Genomic DNA, 23,674 nt, shown 5'->3' with positions numbered 1-23,674 from the left:
CAATGATTTTCAAAGAGGTGCGTGTCCTGGCTGCGGTCTGCAGGCTGACCCATCATCTCAAGGTATTTCATGCCCCATGCTCTGCATTGACTTTGGAGGAAATTACAATAATTATAATCAACCTGGACTGCTCTAGCAAATACTAGCAGAGTGTATTAAAGATCCATGCCTTTCCCCCAGCTAGTGCAGTTAACTAAGAAGCTTTACTTATTGAGTAAAGTTGGAACTTTACGAAAAGCTCATTTCCCAAGTAGGCAGCAAAGGAAGAGAGCAGAAATCTTAGAGGTCTCAGCACCCTGGGTGCTCACTGAAAACTAAGTCCTTTTGAGACTCTGACTGTTAAGGTGTCACCATGGGAGTCAGCAGAAGTATTGAGCACTTGAGAAAAACAGACCTGAGTTTCATTGCCTGCAGGTATACTTACCTAGAGTTTCTTTCTTAGGATAAGACTTCAAGAGAAAGTGGCTCTAACATAGTGGCTGGCTGCTCTCTCCTTTCTTTCCCCTCCCTTCTCACTCCTCAGTCAGGCAGTTCAGCTCACTCAACCACTCGAAAACTATTCACATATTTTTGCCCGCTGAGTTTTCTACCCTGTGGTGGGCTGTTTCAAAGAAGCGCTGAGCCTGATGCAAGGGACGTGGTGCACAGGAAGGACAAGTGGTGTCATGAAAACCCTCTAAGGACAGTTCAGTCATCCACTGGAAGTCCACGCTCCACCACCGTGCTGTGTGATCCCACCGAAACCTTGCGAACCAGCAGTGCTGCTGAGACGGATGGCCATGGCGGCTCTGGTAGCGGCTGGACTGCTCTGAAAAGATGGCATAGATTATGGGTGCTTGAAATCTTTTGAAAAGCTGGCACTAGTAGAGAAAGAAGGAAGGTGTCAAGTCAAGTTGGCCTAATTACACTTTAAAATCATATTGTAGCCACTTATGTACAATACAGACATCATTTTGTTTCCCTTCTTTAGGTAGCTGTGGACTTGAGGGCAGATCAATTGTTTTCTGTCTTCACATTTGCACAGAACCAAAAGAATGATTTTTCCATTCACTTTCTAGATGCCTTATTTTAGCGAAAGATGCAAATACCCCACAGCGGCTTCATGCAAACTAAACAAAAGCAATTCCTCTCTTACTAACAAGACCAGCAAATTAGAAGTTGAGAATCCTCTTTTTCTATCCATTTACCACTCTTTTAATCCTCCTCCCCATCTTTTCAAATCCTTGAGGGAAACAGATGAGCTTTAAGCATGTCCCGGAGGTCGCTGTAGATGTATGTTTGTACATATACATTCACTGGAACCTTTGCACTTCGTTAATCCACGCAGGTCATGATGAGCATACAAACCCCAGCCACTTCGCCCCTCAGCAAAGATTTACTAGTCTATGCAGAGTGAAGACACTATTGTTAAGACTACATTGACCTCTTGAAAGGTATTATAGAATATTCACTCATCTCCTGTGAAGTATTATCATAAATAAACGGAAGCACATAAGTGAATGAAGTACATTTCATGTCATAATACATAAATTCATTAGCTTCACAAATTGTAGGACTCACTGTAACCAGGTAGCTCATTCAAAAATCCAATATAGTTTTGGAAGATAAACTACTAGGTAAAAAATTGTGTATTACACACATAGATACTGAGTTACTAAACATACTGCACATATCAAAATGCTATCTGTGTAATAATTGCAAATCATTTTATGATGCACCTTTGCCTTCATGTGTTTTGCTGCTCACCAAGGCTTCGATCTTACCCCTATACAATTCATCAGCGTTGGAGCTTTGTACTTTTGAAGAGAAAGAGTGAAATTATGGCTGTCATGGAAATCAGTGAGAAAATGCACTTAAGTTTAAGGGGGCCAGAATGCAAGTGAGTCCTTGAAAGCCCTCAAGTGCCACAGCTAAAAATGGAGATTATTTTTTTTCAGACTTGCCAGAGGATTAAGAACCATGGTCCGCTAAATTTCAAGCGGGGGGGGGGGGGGAATGTACACATACATTGTGATATTTCTGTAATGAATTTGTGAGTCCTACAGTAAACATTCCTTGAAATTTTTTCCATTTATACTAGCACTTTGACCAGCTTACTTGGACTTGCCAAGTAAAGTCCTGAAAGCACTTAGGCTTGTGTCTATTTTTCACTTCTGTGGCTAATCCTTTTGAAGTCTTAGGATCTAACTGTTGTTAAGTAGAGCATGTGCATGGGAAGAAGGTCTAACCATTTATGACACTATTGATAAGAGCTTCATACCACTGCATGGAGAAGATACTGAGCTCTATGTGAGGGTGGTCAGACGCTGGGAAAAGTGATCACGAGAGATGATGGCATCTCCATCCCTGGAAACAGTCATCCCCACCCCGGGCAACCTGCTGTAGCTGACCCTGCTCTGAGCTGGGGGATGGGAGTGGACGATCTCCAGAGGCGCCCATTCAGTGACGGTGTCATCTGTGTGTACTTTAGAACCAGAATGAGATTAACATTTTGTGTGCTAAAAATTGCTGCAGCAGTACACATAGCAAAATAATATGATGAGAATGGTGTAACATACGTTGCAATGTTTCTCTCCTTCAAAAGTCGGCGTTTGATATATGGCTGTTAGAAAGAGGGTTTGTTTTTTTTTTTTAAGTCAACACACTTTCTCAAATACATTTCTTGGGCTTTTTAGATCTCTCTTTTCTTAATGTGCTCAAATGCTAAGCACCAAATTCATGTCAATATATCTATTGACATCTTTCTCGCCGTTTTCCTCCTCTTCTGTTCTCTGTGGTATCAGTCTTGCCAACTGCTCCCAAGATCTTTGGTTATGATCTAGCAAAGCCCTTAAGCACATGCTTAACTTTAAGAATGCAAACAGTCTTTGTGAATTCAGCAGGACATTTCCTTTAACTGCTTTGCTGGGCTGGGGCCAAAGTGTTCACTGCTCTATATACAGATTGAAATATAATAATTCATACACAGTCAGTTAGAAAATCACTGCGGAGTGTAAAATAAATTGGAACAGATTTTTCCCAGTCCTTTCACAGAATTTGGCCATGAAACACTAAAAAATTCTACCAGCTCTGAATATAGTTTATAAATTAACGGAATTCAATTCATCAACATATGTCATGGAAAATATCTGGTTTATACACAAAGTTACTTTCACATGCACATTTTTTTTCTCTCCCTCTCTGTCTCACACACACACACTTGCTAGACTTAGGCCTGCTTGACTCCATTTCTTGTGAACTGTTTTCCTCAGCAAATGTCATAACTTATAACTTCTTTTAAAGTTCAGAAAATCTGCACAAATTGCTAGGTAAAAGTTCATGATACTTTAAAGCTCTTAAAAGACATTTTGGAGGAAGCTGTACAGAAGTTTACCAGCGGACTGCGGATAAGCACAAACAAGGCAGAGATGCAAACACGAGACCAGCCTAGCAGGGTCAGGGCAAAGGTCTGAGTTCTTGCTATACCAGGTGCCCAGATAAGGGCACAACAACAGGGCAAATGTATTGTGGCATTTATAGATCCCAAGTTTATTCACTCAGCTTCCAGCAACTGGCAGCTCAGGTCTTTTCAAGCCAGAAGTGGTATACTGATATTTACTAGCACATGATTTTAAAAATATTTTTAATTTCATTATTTTATCTAGTCTCTTTTTTAACATGTGTAACCTTCCGGCACTCACAAAGTCCTGTGGCAAGGAGTTTCACAACTTAATCCAGTCTGTGAAGGAGTGCCACCAAACACGCGCTGTTTGTTGTGAACACGCTACTTGCTCATCGTCTCTCATGCAAGAACTAGAGGCAGCAAATGAAACAGCAGTTCACTACTCACCTTCCCTGTACCATTCATGATTTTATATTCTACTGTATCATCCCCCCCTCTGCCAGCTCTTTTCTTAGCTGAAAAATCCTTGTCCATCTAATCACTCCCCTGTAACATTCTTTGTACAAAGGAAGAGCTGATGTGCTGGAAGAGGCAAGCTGTCTGCTTCAACAAGGTGCTTCTAGGGGAATTTGAACTCCTAGGCTAATGAAACCTGGACCAAGAGATTTTTGCCAAGTTGTGATTGCTTAAACTTTTGCTTTGTGGTAAGGAACAGCTCCTTGTGCATCTACTAGAGTCTGCATGCAACTAGTTGTGAGCTGTAAAACAATGATGTCATACGTGAATGGCAAAGGCAAACCAGCCTTTCTTTTACTGCTAAAACGAGAGAACCCTTAAGTGAACAAAAAATCCTCAAAATTGTTTGTGTGAAGCATTCTGCTGGTTCTAAGAATCAGAGCTTGTGTATCTCTTTTTGTATCATTAGACATAGCAGAGGAAGATTGAATGGTGGAGGTGAGGCCAGTTTCTTCCTTGACATATTTACATCAAATTTTATTTGTGAAGTTTTGCGTGTTTCATGGCTGCACGTACGTGTGTCTGTTCATTCATTTGCACTACCCTAAGGTTTAGGCAGAAGAACTGGCCAACAAACAGCATGACTACTAAAAACTGGATTATGCTGTTCAAATGGGTAGCTGAAAACAGCAGAATAAATAAACAAACAAACAAAAAATCCACCTTTTTTATGTCATGCTAAAATTCCTCTTAGCAGAGTATTGTACATATTCAAGACTGCAAGATTACCTCCAGCTCCAATAGCTGATATTCACGCATCTTTCCAGATGGGTCTTCTCTTCTGATAAAGACAGTTATTGTTAACCTTCTTTGCATTTCTCATAAGCTGTGCTTATTGCTGCATTTGTTCCCACAGCATTTGTTCAAGTCTGCAAGTCCTAAATCTTGTATTCCTGCTATTCTGCTTTGAGACCATGAGATGTGTCGCTAAAACACCTAGAAAAACAGAGGCTAATGCACTGCTTTTATTTGCAAGTGTGTTACCTTATGAACCTCAGTTAATCCAGTGCTAAAATGGAATGAAATCTTGGCTCCGTGAATGCCAGCAGCAAAAGTCGCACTGACATCAAGGAGTTCAGGAATCTCCCGACTTCCTCTGCCCTGCCAAGTGCTGCAAATCCGTCTGTGCTGAAGTCGGTAAAACCAGAAGTGAGACAGAAACACAAGGATTCAACCTCAAAACTTGGTGCTGCTCTATGGGAATCTGTAACTCGTACATTGTGTCTCCTAATGGGCATTCTTTCTCCTTTTTTTTTTTTTTCTTCTTGGCTGCTTTTGAGTGTTTCTGGTATGCCCACGCAGGGTGAGCACTGGCTGTGCATCCAAATGTGCCAGGTACAGTGCGCTTGCACTGGGATGTTAATGAATGTGAGCATCAGGAAACTGGCAAGGGAAGAGCCCTGTAAGAAAAGCCTTTTCTTTAAAAAAGTTCTTCTGTGCCCCACGGCTGAGGGAGAGAGTTTAGCCCATGTCCAATGGGTTGCTGACTTTTTCTTCACTGTGCCTGAAAATTTGTGTCCTACTGTCCAAAGTGCTGGCCTAAACTTTGCATGGTGGCCTGGAAGTGCCAGCTCTTCAAAGCATGGGCTTGGAGGTGCATCTGGGCTCTGTTCTTCCTTCTCCAACAGCCGGGAATCCAGCTTAATGCACTTGACTCAGTGTGAGTCTCTGGAATAAGCCTCTGCTGTCCCACATGAATAGCAAAATCTAATCACCTTTTTTCATAGGGTTCACCTTAATTTCCTTAGTTAAAGCATAAATAGTGTTGCTACCTCTGTTCTAGCTGTGGCTCTGCTTCCTTGTGCAACATGTAAATGTAAATACATTCCTCTTGCATTAAGAAGGTGTGCTATGAATATTGTATATTGAGAGGTAGGACAGATCGACTCAAAGATAACAGTGGGTAGCACGCATACAGTTCCTACAAGACTCCAGGCCAGGCCAGACTTGGTGTGATGAAGTATCATTAGCACTTGGAGCTTAGACAATGGCATATTTAAAGCACATGGGTGGCTTCAATCCATTTCCTATTGGGCAAGTGTCCACACGACAAAAGCACCGCTAGACCTGGCAATAAGTGGTGCACTGGCAGCTTACCCAGAGCAACCAACGGAAAGGAACCCAAGACAGGGACGCTCTCATGTTTCTAGGACATTTCCTAGATGGGTTTGTGACAAACTGATGGGTAAGCCAACTCTCCTGCCCCTTGGCCTGTGTTGCTAAGGTGTTAGCATGGCACCATTCCCATTCCCTGAAGACATGTTTAATCTTTGCTCTGATAGCAGTGTTGTTTACACATGTATGTGCTCAGTTGAGCTGAGGTGTGCTGCACTGTTAATGCCATATCACTCCCTGAATGGTCTTCTGAACTCTTTTTCTGCTAGTTTTTTTACTGCTGAACGGAGAGAAAAATGGCCACATTTTAATCACTAAGCCCTATTTTCTTAGAGGTAGCTCTTTCCAGATACAGCCTATGAAATCCTTTAGTCACAAGAAAAAAAGCCAATGATTGATTTGTATTCTGCAATGCACACTCTGGCTAAAACCAAGTTATAAGTACCAAATGGTTGAGACGGGGCTTGTGAAAGGGCAGTTATGTGAGTGGCACTAGAAGAAAAATGTTAATAAAGGGCAGTCCATTGAACTGAGGTTAAATACTTTCATACTTCTCAACCAACCCAGAAATGTCCCTGAATTCTCATTAAAAAATGTTCTTCATAATCTGATGTTTTACCTCATTAAGGAAGGGGGATCTTGAGGATCAAGAAATATCACTTCGTTGAGGAGAAATAAAGGTAACAGGGATATAGCTTAAAAAAAAAAATTCCTTTAGTCCTTTCATTTTCTTTAAGCATTTGTCTTGCCTTTTTGTTCGTTCGTCTGGGCTTTATTTTATTTTTAAAGTTTGGGGTTTTTTAAATGAGTGAACTTAAAAAAAGTTTGGAGGCTTGTCCCTAAGCATGTGCAGGCTCCTTTGTGCTCCTGGGGCACAGCTGAGTCAGGAGGGCAGCCAGTCTTCCCGCGGCCACATCGGGCACCAGCCCTACAACCCGCCCTGCTCACTTTCCCCTCCTGTGGTAGTGCCCTCCGCAACACCCCCCTGGGAACAGGCAGAGTCTGGTTCCAAATAAGCAGTTGAGTCTTTGGGGTTTTCCAGGCTGAAGCCTCGGAGAAACAAACCCCTGCTAGGTAATATTCCAGCACAGTCCTGCTTCCAGGTTAAGAATGGGCAAAATTCCAATATATTGGGAAAGGACTTAACATAACCTAACAAAAGCCTGTGGGTGTTTGAGTCGTGGTTTGGGATGTCATCAAATCTGGCCAACCAAGATTTAGCTTGCGGGAGTTTATACTAGGCACACAGTACAAAGCTTGGGTTTAATCCAGACCGTTGTGTGCCTCACCGGTGGGATTTTGGATCTGGTGCTTTGGTTTATCCTGCAGTTGTGATGATAGTTTTTAGCTGTGCCACTCAGTACAACCTGGGCTTTGGAACGCTTTGAGGATGCTAACACCTCATCTCTAATTTAAGCACATAGAAAGTCCCAGGGAACTTTGCTTTGTATTATCATTTGCCAAGGGAAGTGACTGATAAAAACGGTGTGAATTGACAAGCTGAGTCCAGCATAAGGATGCGCGTGTGTTATGGAGAAGCCATGCAATGGACAGGGGATGTACCTGAATGGAGATTCCCACTCAGTGGCCAGCAGAGTGCTGCCCTGGTACAGAAAACGGACTAACCTCCAAGACGCTGTTGCAAGGATGGTGTCTCCCTCCTTAGGAAGGGGTGTGACATCTGTGAAGAGCTTTCTCCTGCACTAGGGAACAGCACATATACCTTGATTTCAAATCATATACATAAGCCAACATTTGCTTTAAATTTAAAATTAGGATAAACCAGCATTTTCGTAAGTGCATGAGCTCAATATCCATTTAGTTACAGATGGCAGGTTTGCAAGGCAGGGCACCTTTAATTCTGGACTTTCCTTTATAAAAAGTTTAACCTTTTTTGTTTAGCAAATGCTAGATTTCAAACAAGTGTCTCTGTATTGACTGAGTAGTGTTTTTTCTGCTACAGAAGTGTTTAATCCTGAGAAAACTCAGATCTGAAAACCTCTTCGTTGGCTGAAATGTTCAAAGATTTAACAAATTCAGCAAGTGGGAAAATTAATCTTTGAATAGAAGAAACAATCTGACAAAATAAGCCATAAAAGTAGGTGCCAGGTGTCGTAAGGAAGTTCTTCATGCAGCACTTGCTTAATCTATACTCAAAATGCATCCACTTTTGTTCGAAGATCCAACAAAACATATGAAATTGGGTTACACCAATTCTCTTGATCTATGAATCTTCCACTGTGTCAAAGATAATACACCAAACAAACTTACATGTAAATGGTGTGATAAAATGATCTACTGTATACATTATCATCCATTAATATTGTTGGGGCTAATGCATTTCATCTGTCATACACTTTGTTTTATATTATCCCCACCTTACTAAAAAAATACCATAAAACCTGCTAGGTTGACAGTCACGCAGGCTACCCGCTGGAAGGCGAAAGTCCAAGGACACATTTCCCATCACTTTTTACCCCTGGCTGCCGTTGAAGAAGGAAGCAGCGTGGGCTGGCGGTGAGGAAAGGTGGGCTCTGCCCTGGGTATCGCTGCTGTCCTCTGGGCACGTCACTTCATTTCTTGGTGCTTGTCTCACTCTTCCACTCATTGCCTGCCCTGGCTCTTGTTTGTAAATAAACGGAGCTGCATGTGTTTTCACAGTAACTAGTGTAATGGGCCCCACGCTTGGCAGAAGTCTCCAGGCTCTATAAGTATAGCGTGGTAAGTCAAAAATAGCAATTCATAATAAGATGAGAGACTCTGAGATCACTCTGACCTTGAATCCTCTGCTGTCTTTTAACAGGGAGAGGGTGAAATTGGACTGAAACGGCCCCCTCGTTTTGTGTAGAGCCACCAATGACCCAGGCTGCATTTGAACCACAGCCCTAGAGGCGAAAGGCTTTGCGTCTCATTGCCAATTCACAGCAAGAACATAACTTGAGCCCACACACTAATGCTAAGCAAGGGCTGAGTGTTACTAATCTTTATTCACATATCTACACCTATTAAAATCACATGTGTGAAGGTTCGCAGGACGTGTTCCTTTATTGTAACGACTGGGCCTTTCATAACATGTTCTTAAATCAAATAAAAAATGGAATTATCTGCCAAAAAGAGGGGGGAAAAAAAAAAAAAAGACAAATGCAAGAAGAATACATGGCTTTCTTCCTCGGACATATTGTGCTGAATGGCATTGTTTGGCTAAAATTTAAATGTTATGTTTTTAGAAGGCTGAGAAGAATGTTTAGACATAATGGTTTAAAAGACTCATTATCACAGGTGCTGCACTTTATTCTCCGATTCATCCCCATTACCAGAAAAGCCACCTCCGCAAAGGCTGGCTGGCAGTGTCCCTCCCGCTGGAACACTTGCCCTTCTCGCTGGCTGCATAATGTGTGGAGAGCAGGATTATCCGACTCGCTAACCATCCCTCCCGGCCCACGCGGCTCCAGGATGCTGGGGAAAATCTACTTGGATGAGATCTTTCAGATTCTGACTTTCAGTGACCCTGTGACAGAACAAGATAGAAAACTGCTGCTTTTTAAAATGCCAGGTAGTTACTTTCAGCTGCTAACAGATTTCCTCATTCCCAACAGAATATATAAGCATCCATTATAATTATTTTTTTTCTTCATGTAAATTATGGGTATCAGTCCTGAAAACCTTAAAGAATTCTCATGAAAAACCATTACATCCCTCCTGATGGACCATCCCCATGGACCAGGCATTTCAGAAGGGACACCAGGTGGAGTGACGGAAGACGAGAGACTGCTTTAGAAAGGAACGTTCTCTGATTTTTTCAGCGAACATGGCAGCCAGGAGTGGGTGATGGAAGGTGCTTGTCTGGTGCTTTTGTGAGCCCAGTCACAGTGCTCACGGGCTGTGTGATACAACTGCAATTGGTCATGATATAATTTTGAGCCTTTTACTGATATATGTGCAATCGTGCAGAATAAATCTTTTAATTACTGTCTTGCACATCATACTGTTTTCTCCCTGATGCTGATGGGAAGTTATCGCAGGTAAATCACACCTGTCTGGAAGCTGAGCAGCCTAAAATGTAAAATGCCAACATTTCTTCTCCCATGCTCTCTGTACTGATAATTCCAGTCCTACTTCTTTCCCTCTAAAAAAATACCATTGCTGGAACCATTGCTTTACCAGCAGAAGCTCCTATCATCGCTTCAATATCTTCACTTATCTTCCCCAGGATCTCAGTCATCTCTTTTTAAAAATAATCTGTAAAGATAGCATTTTTTTGGCTATTGCTATAAAAACACAGCATCTGAAACCCAGTGGTCTGTGAGACATGGATGGACGTTCTGTCTGGGAGATGTCCTGTCATGTCGTGCCAACTCCAAGCCTTCACTTCCCAATGCTCCTACAGGCAGCCTGGTTCTTCGTTAGAGGAAAAGGTTTAAGGTTCAAAAATATCAATATTTTACTAATGCTACTTTGTCACATAAACAGTGTATTTTTCATATGTTATGCAATTACGACTAAGAGATAGTCTGCATGGGGTGAAATAAGAAATAAGTCAGTGATAGAAGGTAAAGTATCCACAGAGCAATATAAAGAAGTTGCACCCATTGTACACAGCATGAGGAGCCTGTGATCCTTCTTTATTCATTCTATTTTCTTTATCTGTTGTTGAAATTATTTTATACAAAAGATACTATAGAAAGTAATGTAGCCTTCCATTGCCTTGTGCATATCACACTCAGAATAAAAGCACTTTGGTGTTATAAGGAAATAAAGATGTAATGTCCTCTATGAACACACGTGATCAAACTCAAGTAATCAAACCCAAGTCCTGTCATCAAGAAAAAAATTCTGATTTTAAAAAAAAATAGTTTAAAAAAAATTAGTTTTATAAAAACTAATAGGGACAGGAAAATCTCAAATGTCTTCACTCACCCCAATTGCCAACACGTGCCATGCAGCATCAGTACCCAACTGATGCCAGGTACTAAAAAAACCCAACGTATTTGTTGCATACACCTGTATTTTTCAGCTGAATTCCAGGAAAACCACCCCAAAGTCAACCAGAGCAGATCCAATCAAGCAGTTTGCTCCTTGTGAATCTCTAACGAGCTCTTGGGTGCTGGGTCGCTGAACGGGCCTCTCAGCGCAGTGGTGAGCTCCCAGCTGATTTTCTGTTTTTAGTGAATACATATTTTCATTTGAAGCCACTGCAAAAATTATTCCATGCTGAAAACAAGCATTCCTGGATCTTTTAAACAAACAGTATAAATAAAGAAGCCAGGCCTTCAAGTGTGACTTTGTTCTAGAGGAACATTAAATGCAGTGCATTACACGCACACACTCTCTCCCCGTCACTCTCCCCACCCTCTTTTTAATTTATACTTGCTTTTATTTGCAGGCTTTTAAAAAAGAATTACATAGCATAGCACAATAGGCCATCAAACTGAAAGGAAAAAAAGTAACCCAACACTTTACTCAGAGGTTGGAAATGCTGCAGACAGAAATTGTTAAGTCCTTAACATATCAATCCAGAGTTGTATAATTCGCATCCAGAGCTGCTACCAAGTCACGGGGGGGTGACTTAATATGTTCCCCAAAGTCCATTATGTTATCCATATCCAGGAAGATATCTGTGCCAGGGCTTTCTTGAATCAAAGCGGTGTCCACCATTCTTCAACTGTGAGCCTGCTGAGATTCTTTTTTTTTTCCAGTTCCTGGCAAATAGATATCTGGCTCTAGTACATGCCAGATTGATGCACTTTGTGACTGATCCCTTAATAATATTCAAGTCTCCTAGCCCCAGAACACAAAAGCTCAGCAACTGCACAGATATCTACCTCCAATATTTTTTGCTGATATAAAAAAATCCCATTATCTCCCTCCCTCAAAATGCACTCATTCTCTTGTGCTAGACCTCACAACTTTAATTTTTTTTTTTTTTGCTTTTATATAGGCCTAGCAATGAACAGATTTTTTTTTTTTGGTTTTAGCAAATGTGCAGAGAGACTGTAAGTGAGAGAGAGAGAGAGGGAGGGAGGGAGGAGGAGAGTGTGTGTGAGTTTTACACTTGGGGGCTACATTACATCTATGCAATATTTTCTAATACATGTATTCATATTAAGATGCCCAACATGACTTCAGTGCTTCCTCCATCATACACAGCTATTACTCTTAAGTCTGTGTGTGGCAGAACTGTTTTCCAAATCTGACGAAAAATTCCAAGAATATAATTGTTAAAAAGATTAACAACCACCTATTGCAAATAAAGCATTTTTCAGAAATCAAGAGCTAAAAGTAAACAGCCCAGTCTGGCTTGATTTCTTATGTTTTTATTGCTATACCCCTATGAGACTGAATGGATAGAACTATTTTACAACATTGTGCTGCTGTATAATGCTCTTTAGTTGCAATATCATGATATATTAATACATACCTACACTTTGGTCTTCAGCAGTTGCTTTCATCTGAACAGATGAGATCTAAGCCACTTTTTTTCAGTCTTTTTTGATTTGTGGACCCCTGCAAATTTCCTATGAAAAGTATGGCCCCCTTTAGAATTTCCATATGCAGAGATTGCTACATAGCATTTGCGAAGCGATTTTCCTTAACCTTTCATTGGTAAAGGTAGCGGGACTCTGTAGGTCACAGACTGAAAACATTTTCTAAGACTTTACAAGTTAATTAAACTGCAAACCCCTCACCCGTTAGACCAGCAATACCTCCATTTTTTGAAGGTGCTAGCTAAGGGACAGAGAGGATCATTGTCTTCCCAAGAACACCCCCATAGACAGAAACTTTGCCTGGGACACTGTATTTCCAGACACACTGTTGACCTTCACTCTTCTTGGGCAGCAATAAATCTGTCAGCGTGAACAGTGGGCACAGAGATCTACAGAGATTTGAAGGCTTCTTGCCTGTGCCTACAGTGTGGCATCATGAGGAACCTTTTGCTGTATTTTCAGTAGCACCAAGACTTTTTAAACTGTAATCAGGCTTTTTCTCCATTCTTTGGATGATATAAAAATCACTGCATTCAAGATGTGGGTTTCTTCGTTTTTTTGGGTTTTTTTTTTTTGTGGTGCTTTTTCGTGATATATGAAGAAGGCTTGAAAATTGTGGTCAAACCTATTTCTTAGCTGCTTGTTTGCATTGCTAGTATAGGTCTTATCTTTCACAGCAGACTACATTGCCACTGGAGTGCTAAAAAAAAAAAAAAAAAGCAGGACAGCCCATTAAGTGAAGATCAGAAGTTGAACAAATTGGGAAGCTACTTTTCATAGAACTGTTAAAATCATCTGGTTTTGCTTATTTGCTCTTAAACTATAACCTTGGGAAATGTGTAGCTGAGATTAAATCATTGTCAAAGTTTCAGCCCCTGTGCCCTTCCATTACAATGTGTGAGAGTTCCCCTGCGCATTCTGAGATAAGTCTGGACTATTTTTGTTAGAATAGTTAGTGCATTCAGAGCGACTTGTTCCAGCGCAGATAAGGCAAGTGGTGCTTTAAGATGTACTTGCTGAAGTGTGTGTTCCAACAGGCTAAGTATCACTTCCTCATCTACGCTGGCAATTTGGAGTAAATGGGAACGTTCTGGTTAAGCTTTTGTAAAAAAAAGTATCTTTTACAATCCTCAGGTCAAACTGCTACAGACTCCAAGATGAACTCCAGCACAGATTCCCAAACTCTGTATAGTAGATAACTGGTGGTCTATGGGAGGATGGTGGGTTTGAATGTGTTTATTCCCATTTTTGAGGAATGCTGCTGATGAGAGTAAGATAAAATTAAGTGTGAAAGAAAAGCTAAAGGCAGTCAACAATATGTGGGTTTTTTTTCCCTAACATAATTCTTCCAGTGGCTGTAACTGCAAGAGATATGATGTGAACTCAGCTGGAAAAGGAAAGGGATTTGACATTTGTGAGTGGGAGAAGGGGTTCACAGTATCATCTCTGTGCAATGATGGCATTAATAACACCGAACAAGCAGCACAGTGAGCAGCGGGACTCGGGCAGCCTGCTCTCCATGCACCTTGCCCGCACGGGCTCTCTGCTCTCCGACACCCCCCTGCCCTCTCCCTCTGGACCTTCCCTCTGCTGGGTGCTAATTTGGACCTCTCTTAGAGTCATTATGTTGGAGGACGTAAATATTGCTGATCTCTCAATCTCCTGTCATATTCGGCTGAAGTTGATCTATGGTTACAAATGTTACATCATGATGAGGTGAGCCACTTTTCTCCAAGAAGCCAAGATAAAAGAGGTGAGATTGTCAGCCAACAAAACTAGGGAAAGTTAAACTTCATATATCTCTCTGATGAAAAACAAGCATAATAAATCTTTTAGAAAGTAAAACAAAACAAGGGCGCTCTGTGTTGTTGAGAGAAACAAATCCAGAAGGATTTTGCAGAAACTTTTAAGAGTTCTGGTCAAAGTTATACTAGAATATCACATCTTCTCTTGAGGTAATATTGAGACAATGTCACAATCTTGGCATTTCCCTTAAAACCACAGTTCCTGGAAGTCTGTCTCTGAGAGTCTCTGTGCTTTCTTTATTAAAAATCAGAAATATCTATCCTTTATGGTATTTATGATCAAGATTGCAACTAGGGCATGCAAACAAGAGTGTACTGTAAACTAACTTAATACTCCAGACAATAAATTTAGGGCATACAAAGACACCTTCTGTTTTCAGCTAGTAGTTTTTTCCTTCTAGAAAGTATATCTTCATCAAAAGCATAGTTCAGCTCTTAGGGATGTAAAACCAGTGTGTAGTCTGTGCCACACTTTCGGCGCTGACTGCAGTCAATGGAGCAGGACAGGTACCGTAGCGAGGTGAGTCATCGCACAGCGGAGATGTTTCAGTGAGCTGGGATGAGTCACTGCTTGGGCCTCTTCATTAACTACACAGGACACTCAGGTGGCCAGCTTAAAGCCAGGCAAGACAAAATATTCTCTGACATGTTACTGTTGCAGATGATCTTCAAATTGGTCTGTTTTCACGGCCTTAGCCAGCAATCTGCAAGATACAAGCAGAGCCCTCTGCTTGTTGAGTCCGGCTGATGCCAGGGAGGTGAACCTGAAGACATGAGAACCTGTTCGGTCATGGACAACAGGATTGCAGCAAAAGGAGTGAAAGCTGCTGGTGATGAAAGGGCAATACAAGACAATACTTTTTTATAATATTATTTGGATGGAACTAAAAGATTAGTTTGAAAAAGAAGTGTGGTGGGTTTTTTTGGTTTGGGTTTTTTTTTGTTGTTTTTTTTTCCCCCCCAGAGAGGGTAATGAACAACCACTGGAACAAAATTTGCCTATAGTGGAAGGGGGTTTCTGACTTGAAATCTTTAAAACCAGGCCAGATGTCTTTCTGTATGAAATATTGTAGCTCAGCTAGAAATGGCAGACTCAAGGCAGGAACCACTTGTTGAAATTCAGTGACTTCTGTAATAGGGGGCTTCAGAGCTGAAGATCATAATAGTCTCCTAAAAATACGACTTTTATTTATTTATATTAAAGTAGTGCTTAGATCCAAATAACATCTGCTTGCAGAAAAAAACCCACATTCGTAAAAAAAAATTTGTGTTAAATCAAAACTAACATTGCTATTTTCTGCTAAACATTGTACATACGCTTAGTAAAAATACAGTCCTTGCCAAAAGAGCTTATTATCTGCATTTTCAAATATAAACATCTAGCTTTGTGCACAGAAAGAACCTCATGGGTTTTGGTAACAGATTCGTGCACGCACGACCTAATTGGTGCAACAGGATTTCTGGGCAAGTGGAGTAGCTGAGGTGCAGTAGAAGCTCCCTGCGTGTCCTGAGTTGGCTACAGATGGTCATTGACAACAGCACTTATTTGTCCAGACAGGAATGTCTTAAGCTCTGATTCTGTGAGCTTTTGGTTATCTTCCCAAAGCGAGCGGTGGGAGTTCATGGCTTTTCAGTTCTGAAATCAGGAGGAAGGAAGGAATTTCATATTCCTACAAGATGGTACACTGCTGCCTTTACCAACTTTCCTGTAATTGTCCCGTACTGCAACAGACAATGTTTCAGTCATAAATCATGCAGCTCCAGTGCCACAGAAAAGTATGCAAAATGGGCTGTGTGTACTATTTTAGCTAAGCTCTCCATTCCTGCCTGGACGTAGATTGCTTTGGGTCAGAGGGACAAAGAGAACGAGCTGGGGGACACATGTATATTGATAACAATGTGCACAGTTCTCCCAGGTCCTCTGTACACAGACTTCTTCAGTCTGGGCCACCAAAGGAATCTAGAGACCAGTGTTACTCTGATTTATGTAATCTCTGCTTTCTCCTGCAGCCCTCTGTAGCAAAATTACTGCCTCTGCTCCCTGTCTCTGGGAAGGAGGCTAAGCTAAGAAGACTGGCAAGGCGGAGAGAGAAGATGGTGCCTCAGGCAAGCAGTGGAGATGCCAATTCTACCACAATGCCTTGAATGCCAGATTATGTCTTCCCACAGATGCAGGAGATGTCCTAAGGGTGCTGTTGCCTGAAGAATTACAGTGGTTCTCTTATAACCATGAGTTGTTGTAAAAAGGGTGATTGGAGCCAGTGTGTATGATAGACCTGTGCCCCAGGTAAAATAGCAGACAAAATACACTGGTTAATGCAGGACCCACCCTTGCCCTTTGTGCCTTCCTAATTAGAAAGAAAAGTCTCCAAAGGAGTTTTACATCTACCGAATGCCTTGAAATCCAAACACCTTGCATTCTGTAAGATAGGTACTGATCGTGATTTTATATTTGTCTTTTGGTTTGAAATTGCAACCTCTTTTGTGGTCAGGGCCAGGAAGCTCTCACCTGCGAAAGAGAGTTCTGGAGGATTAGGGTGCTTGAAAGGAGCTAATAGATCCAGAGGCCTGAGATGGAAGAGGAGGAGAGCAGCTCCCTGCCTTCCCTTTTGCAGAGTCATGCTTTCTAAAGGAGAAAGTAACTCAGGAAAGACCGGTTTGAAGAACCAGAGGAGAAATGTGCTGAGACCTATTGCCTCTTCTCTTCCCAGTCTAGTAGATGAAGGATGTTTGGAATTACTCCTGTAAATTTTACCCCCTACACACGCCTCCCTGTAGTGCCTGCAGGTCCATCTCTTCTGTTTCATGTTTCTAGGGATTCTGAATTAAGGAAGGACAGGGAGCTCAGACATCAGCCCTGCTGGAGCTAATTGCAGTACTCCAGGCTGCAATAAGTTTCCCAGAAAGGACCCTGTTCCCATGTGCCTGCCAACTGAGCCTCTCCAGAGACACTATCTAGGGGCACCAGCAGCAGACAGACCCTGTGATGCAATAAATCTCGGGAGCACTCCTGAGACACAGGGAGAGCACTTGATGTTGCTGCTATCCTGATTGGTTTGGATAGCTCATTGTCACCTAATTGTTCTGTAGGAAGGTCTGTCCATTCCCTCCTGTCTGCTTATTTATGCCCTCAGGCTATGTAAAGACTGCACGTGTCTGAAACAACAGCCAACCACAAAGTCTCCAGTGCCACTCTTGGTATGCACTAGCTCAGATTCCTTGCTGCAAGAAAAACCTCTGTCTGTTGATAAATGGTGACATATTTTACAAAAAGAGAGAGAAAGAGAGACTGCTCTGCTCCTTCAGCAGGACTCCATCTCCTTGGCTGACTTGAAACTGCTTGATGTACTTGGGAGGCCTCTGCCAAATGAGAAGGAGAAAAAGGAAGACATAAGCTTCAGGAGCTGGAGGAAGAAAAGGAAACACTGAAACAATCTTTACAGCAGAATTATTAATCTGAAAATTGTTTGCAAGGAAATAGCAAAATACAGTAAATGCCTCTATTATAAATGGCCTGGTGAAGCTATTAAAATAATTTCAAGGAGAAGTTAAGAAGGGTTTTCCTGAGAGGTCTTTTATTTTGTTTGTGCTTATGCTTTAATAGATCAACTATTAATTAATATGACTGTAAACTTTCTGTGGCAGGAGCTTGTTTGCACATGCAGTGGCATCGGGGTGGCTCTGTGCAAAATGTTGGTAACCACTGCTTCCACGGAGAAAAGAAACCATACATTCCTGTAGTTTTCTGTAAGATGAAAATCTGCATTCGAGCCTCCGATTGTTTCAGGGAGGAGCGTGCTTCTCGTGGAAGTGCGGCTGCCATCCTGCAGACTTGGCTGAGGTCTGAGCTGGATGTTTAACTCTGGCCTTGCAGGAAACACAGCACTCATTTACTTCCTAGCCTAAATTAAAACTTCCTGTCTTAGCCCAAAATGGCGTCCTTTTGGTCACCCTCCATCGTCACCCTTACTGACTGCGTTGTGACGGTGGCCATAGGCTGCTCTGAAAATCTGAAGTATTCAGGACAGAAAAATATAATACGAAGGGGAGACAGGCTGGTCGGGTGCTTGTGGGTCAAGATCAGAGGACAAGCCAGTAAGGGTAACACTGATGGCTTTGTTACAGATCACCCGATCAGGCTGACAAAGTCAATCAAGTCTTTAAACATTTAGGAGTCTCCAGATCACAGTCTACGGTGCTACTGGGAGACTTTAACCTCCCTGACTTCAGCTGGAAGGACAAGACAGTGGGATGTAACAGGTTCAGAAGGTCTCTGGAGTGTGTTGAAGAAAACTTCTTAACACAGATTTGTATGGCCAAAGGCTTGGTGACAGTCTCCTGGACTTGCTACTCACAAACAAGGAAAAATTGGATGGGAATGTGGTAATTACAGCCTTGGCTGTAGTGACTACGTAACAGTGGAGTTCGTGATCCTGACAGGAGTGATAAAGACAAGCAGTGGAGCACAAACCTGGGGCTTCAGAAGAGCACACTTTAGCATCCAAGTTAGGACATTTCAGTCTGAGTGGGTGGACAATGAGATGTGTAAAAGACTGTTTGGATGACCAAGCTCAACGGATAGTGGTTAATGGGTTGAACCTCTGGTTGTCAGTGGCAGGTGGAGTACTAAAGGGGGTCTATTCTGGGAACTGTCCTCCTTGACATTTGCATCACTGACCTGGAGGAGATCTCATCACCTTTGCAGATGACACCAAATTGGAGGGACCAGTTGACAAGGGCAGCAGGGCTGCCACGCAGAGGGACCTAGAGAGGCTGGAGGAGCGGGCCAACAAGAACATTATGAAATTCAATGAGAACAAATGCAAAGTCCTAACTCTTAGCTGTCTCATGTCTGTCCTTGGAGGTTTTTGAAACCTGACTGGGCAAAACCCTAAACAAATGGGTCTGAATTCAGAGCTACACCTGCTTTGAGCAGGAGGCTGGACTAGAGACTTCTTCACGTCCCTTCCAACGTGAGTGGTTCTGTGATTGTATGGTATGATCAGATAATCCTATGTTGTTAAACTTGATTGTTTTAAGAAGTTACTACCCCTGTGCTGACTATTGCCACCCATCAGCCAGAACCCCTACAGCTGGAATGCAGCTGACGCATGTTCATGTTCCTAGACCATTGCAGAACTAATCCCTTTTACCTCATATTGCAACAGACTACAAATGCAAACGCAGCTAATTATTGTGTGTCAGTTGAAAGGGCAGTCACTTCTGGCTGAGGGCATGCTTGTGGCTTAAAGCTTGCTAGGTTCATTGCTTACCACCATCTGCTCTCAGCCACAGCTCACCTACAAGACCACCCTCACTGACGCTGCATTAATGCCAGCCAAATTGTTATCATTTTATTATCTATATCGCCATAACGTCCATAAACTCTGTTTAGGGACGAGTATCCCAGCACAACCACCGAGCAAAAAGAGGGTGCTTGCTCCAAAGCACTGACTGCCCAAGCAGGTGCCAAAGGCAACAGGCAGAAGAGCACTGGGAACCAGCGAGCCAGCGCTCTGCAATCTCAGCCAGTGACCTCCGTGCTCCAGGGCCTTAAATGCCATCTTGTATTTCTTAGATAGCAGAAGCATACTGCACCTGGCTAGTGTTTGATGTTTGCCTGTGAGCATATACATACAGACACCTACACTCAAGTCCTTTCCTGTGAAATGAGAGTATTTTGTAAATGTAATGGACTAGTGTTTTGGTTGGTTGGGGAAACAGAGACATAGAAATATGAATCTAAGCACGATTAGTTTAACAGTGTCTATTTATAAATAAACATGGCTGAACTTGCTGGGTTTATTTGTTTCTGTTTGGAATATTAGATCCAGTGTGAGGCAATGGCCAGTTACACAGGTGTGCATATATCTCTTGCACAAATAAATCAAACCAAAGCAGCCCGGTTCTTGTAGACTGGCATTAGGATAAGTATATCTTAAAAAAGTTCTTATTCAGACTTGGCTTCAGGCAATAAAACGTCATAGATGTATAACTCTAGTGAGTGAAATTTCTAGGGAGCAAATTAGGCTAAAAACATCTTCTAGAGACAGCTAGAAAGGAATCAGACACCACCCGAAAACAAGGCAAGTTATGCAGTAAATGTTTCATTTATTGGATTTCTACCATTACTATTAGGGTTAAAAGACATGTTGTCAATAAAAGTGGTATATTTATGGAGGGCTCGGTATTTCAGAAGCCTATTTCTTGTCATTCACTCCTATAGTGCTTGATATCACCTCCTGATAAAGTGTGAATAATCCCTGCATGAATGCATATTTCTACCCATTAACCATTTTATTATTAGACAGAATTATCTCTAACAAAAGCAAGAGGTACAGCTGTGGTTTAGGTGCTAAAAGGGAGGTATGTTCCCACTGAGCCATAGCCACGACTTGGGAAGCAGAGCGCAGATTGAAAGACATTAGGCTGTGTTATGAGGTTGAAAACAAACAATGCACGAGCCTTTTTGGTACCTAATTTTCTGATGTTTCTCCATCAAGTGCAGATAGAAAGCCCACACCTATTGCTCAAAGAACACACCGTGACCTGGTCAGTATGTGTGAAATCTAAAGCCACAAAGAAATCTAGCAGTAGCACCACGATCTGGTTGTTTGTCGGTATTCTCCCATTTGATAGCTTTCTTGAATTTTCACGTGTGCTTGTTTTGGTCAATGCAAATGACTGCAGAAAGGTTGCTGTGTTTTCACGCTGTCACCTTGTCTACCCTAGAAAAAATTCCCCTCTTTGCTAAGTCTGGAAGAGCCAGTACTGGTAAGGCACTGGGCAGATGTGTTTGCTTCGTGTTATTGGAACCTTTTCAATATTGAAATCTTTTCTGACATTCAGAGCAGATTTAATGATCCAAGATTATTTGTAAACATACGGATTCCTTTGAGCTGTAGACTCAAATCCCAGCCTGGTCAACCAAAGTCCTTTTATCTTTCCAAAATAAATAACTTGAATTTTACACATTGCAACCTACATTGGGACCTTTTGGAGAAGACCACGAAAACACATGACTCACCCCAGATATGTAAACATTAGCCAGGAGATCCAGCTGGCAGTTAGCAGACCATATTTCTCCAATATAGACTTCGGCCTCTGGTGAGACATTAAAGATTCCAAAGCATTTTTCATAAAACAATAAATTTCCTTGGCTGCCCCTGGTCAACCTCTTCCCTCTCCAGTTCATTGCAATGTGAACTGGCAAGCGAACCTCACATGCTTTTTCACTGTTGCTGTTCATGAGACTCTGCAGGATTCTTGGGACCAAAACGTTGTGCCGAAGTGTACAATGGTGACACCACTGTTGGTAACCAAAACCCATTGCTCAGCATTTGGTAAATCGTACCAAGCTGTGAGAGTTACAAAAGCCTGGAGAGGGGCATTTCCACTTCTTCATCTGTGCTAGAGGTCAGCTTTGACAAGAAAGCCAACATCTCTTGAAGACTGAACTTGGAGCACCTGGCTTTGTCTTGCCAGCTGTTACTTAAAATCAGGTATCCAAACAATAAATCATGTTTCATGCAGTGGATTAGCTTGGCATTTCTTTTTAATATTGTGTTTCTTTCATTGTTAAACACTATACTTTTTTTTTTTTTAACCTAAGGTACCACCTGAGAACCTACAACTCAACAGGTGCTGTTGACCCCTGGAGAGCTCTCACTTCCCTGAGCGTGAAACAAGAACTGTTACATAAAGGAAAATGATACAAATAAGATGCATCAGCTATCCTAAGTGACTTGTACCACCTTAATTAAACCACGTCAGTTTAGTAATCATGAACAATACCTGGACTTCAAAACCAAGCTAGCTATAAGCTGTAGTTTGAAAACAAAACCCTAGGAGTTTGCAATAGGAAGAACCTGATGTTACCATGAAAGCTAGAAAGCAGTTTCCCAGCCCTTTGTGGGGCTCCTCTGAGTCCGCTGTGGAGACAAAACTCCAGCTGTGCAAACGTGCGTGAGCAACGCCTTCCACAGCTGGGGCACAGCCCCTCCGCCTGCCAGCCAGAAGCCACCAGAGCCAGCCTAGAACCACCACGTGGCATTGGGGTGAACAATGGGGCCAACAATGCCAAGCTCCCATCTATCAACATTTACTAATGTGAGTAACATTACTTGCGTGAGTAGTCCAGGTGTATCATCATCTTCACAAATAGTCTGTCAGACGTGTTACTCACACGTGTGAGGCTCTACACAGTCAGGCCCTTCTTCTGCAACCAGTTTTGGGCAAGGACTGGGCCTGTCTTGAACACCAACTTTTGATGATGCTTAATAAGGAGTTAGCAACTACATTGGGACTGAAGCAAAAGTGTACTTGTTTAAAAAAAAAACCAACAAACAAACAACACAGCAGATTGTAAAAAGATCTTTGAAAAACAAAGCAAAACTGTGCAACTGTTTTTGTTCATTTGGATCAAATTATAACACATGGCCCTGCAAAGTAAATAGGAGTCTGTCACATTTGTATTTCTAATCTCATATTGTTCTGGGATATGAAGGCATTTTAAAAATCAAAAGGCAAACAAAAATGGAGAATATTTGTTAAGGTGTCACTCTGCAAGGCAGTAGTTAGCAAAGACAGTAAGTACATAATCAGGGGCAAGTGGGGAGTGTGCATGCCCACAGACAGCTATTTGGTAAAATCTCAGAAAGTGAAAAGCAAGTTAGTCAAAGGACCAGTGGAAAAAGAAACTGTTCAATGCATTTGTGCATTGAGTTAACAGTGAAGTATTTCATTCTTCATGTTTTTACTTGGTGTCTTGAAATAATCCCTTTTCTGTCTCCATATTCCCACTTAGACATTGTTCAGACTTATTTATTTATGAAGTCTGAAGGTTAGTCCCTACCTGCTGAGACTAATTAGCCCTGTTCTTTGTGTCCTATGCAATCCTGTCTGATTAAATGTACACATTTGTTTTACTTCTTTTCATGCTTCCTTTCACTCTACTTCTGCTTTACTGATTAATATTAAAGTTGTAAGTTGCAGTGATTTTTTATTTCTATTTTGTCTGCATCTTTCCCTTTAGTATGCAAATTTCTATGTGAACTTTTTAATGCCTGAGAATTCGTGTTAGCCTTGTCGATCTCTGTATTATTATTTTTATTATTCTTTTTACAGAAGACAGTTTAGCTGAAACCCCCAAACTCTCTAAATATTGCATGACAAATTGGCTTTGTTTTGGAAACCCTATGTGCTGAATGGCCCTTAGCATGAGCAGCAGGTTAGATTTCTGGAGGAATGTTTGGATTATTTAGTACAGCCTGTCCCTTGCTTTCTAACACCATTTCCATTAGGCAATTTACTAATTCCCATTGAAATTACTGTCCTCCCCCCTCTTCCCCCCCCCCCTTTTGTTCCTTGCC

This window comes from Grus americana, chromosome 7 (genome assembly GCF_028858705.1).
Source record: "Grus americana isolate bGruAme1 chromosome 7, bGruAme1.mat, whole genome shotgun sequence".
NCBI classification, from domain to species: Eukaryota; Metazoa; Chordata; class Aves; order Gruiformes; family Gruidae; genus Grus; species Grus americana.
Note: the sequence above shows the minus strand (reverse complement) of the source record.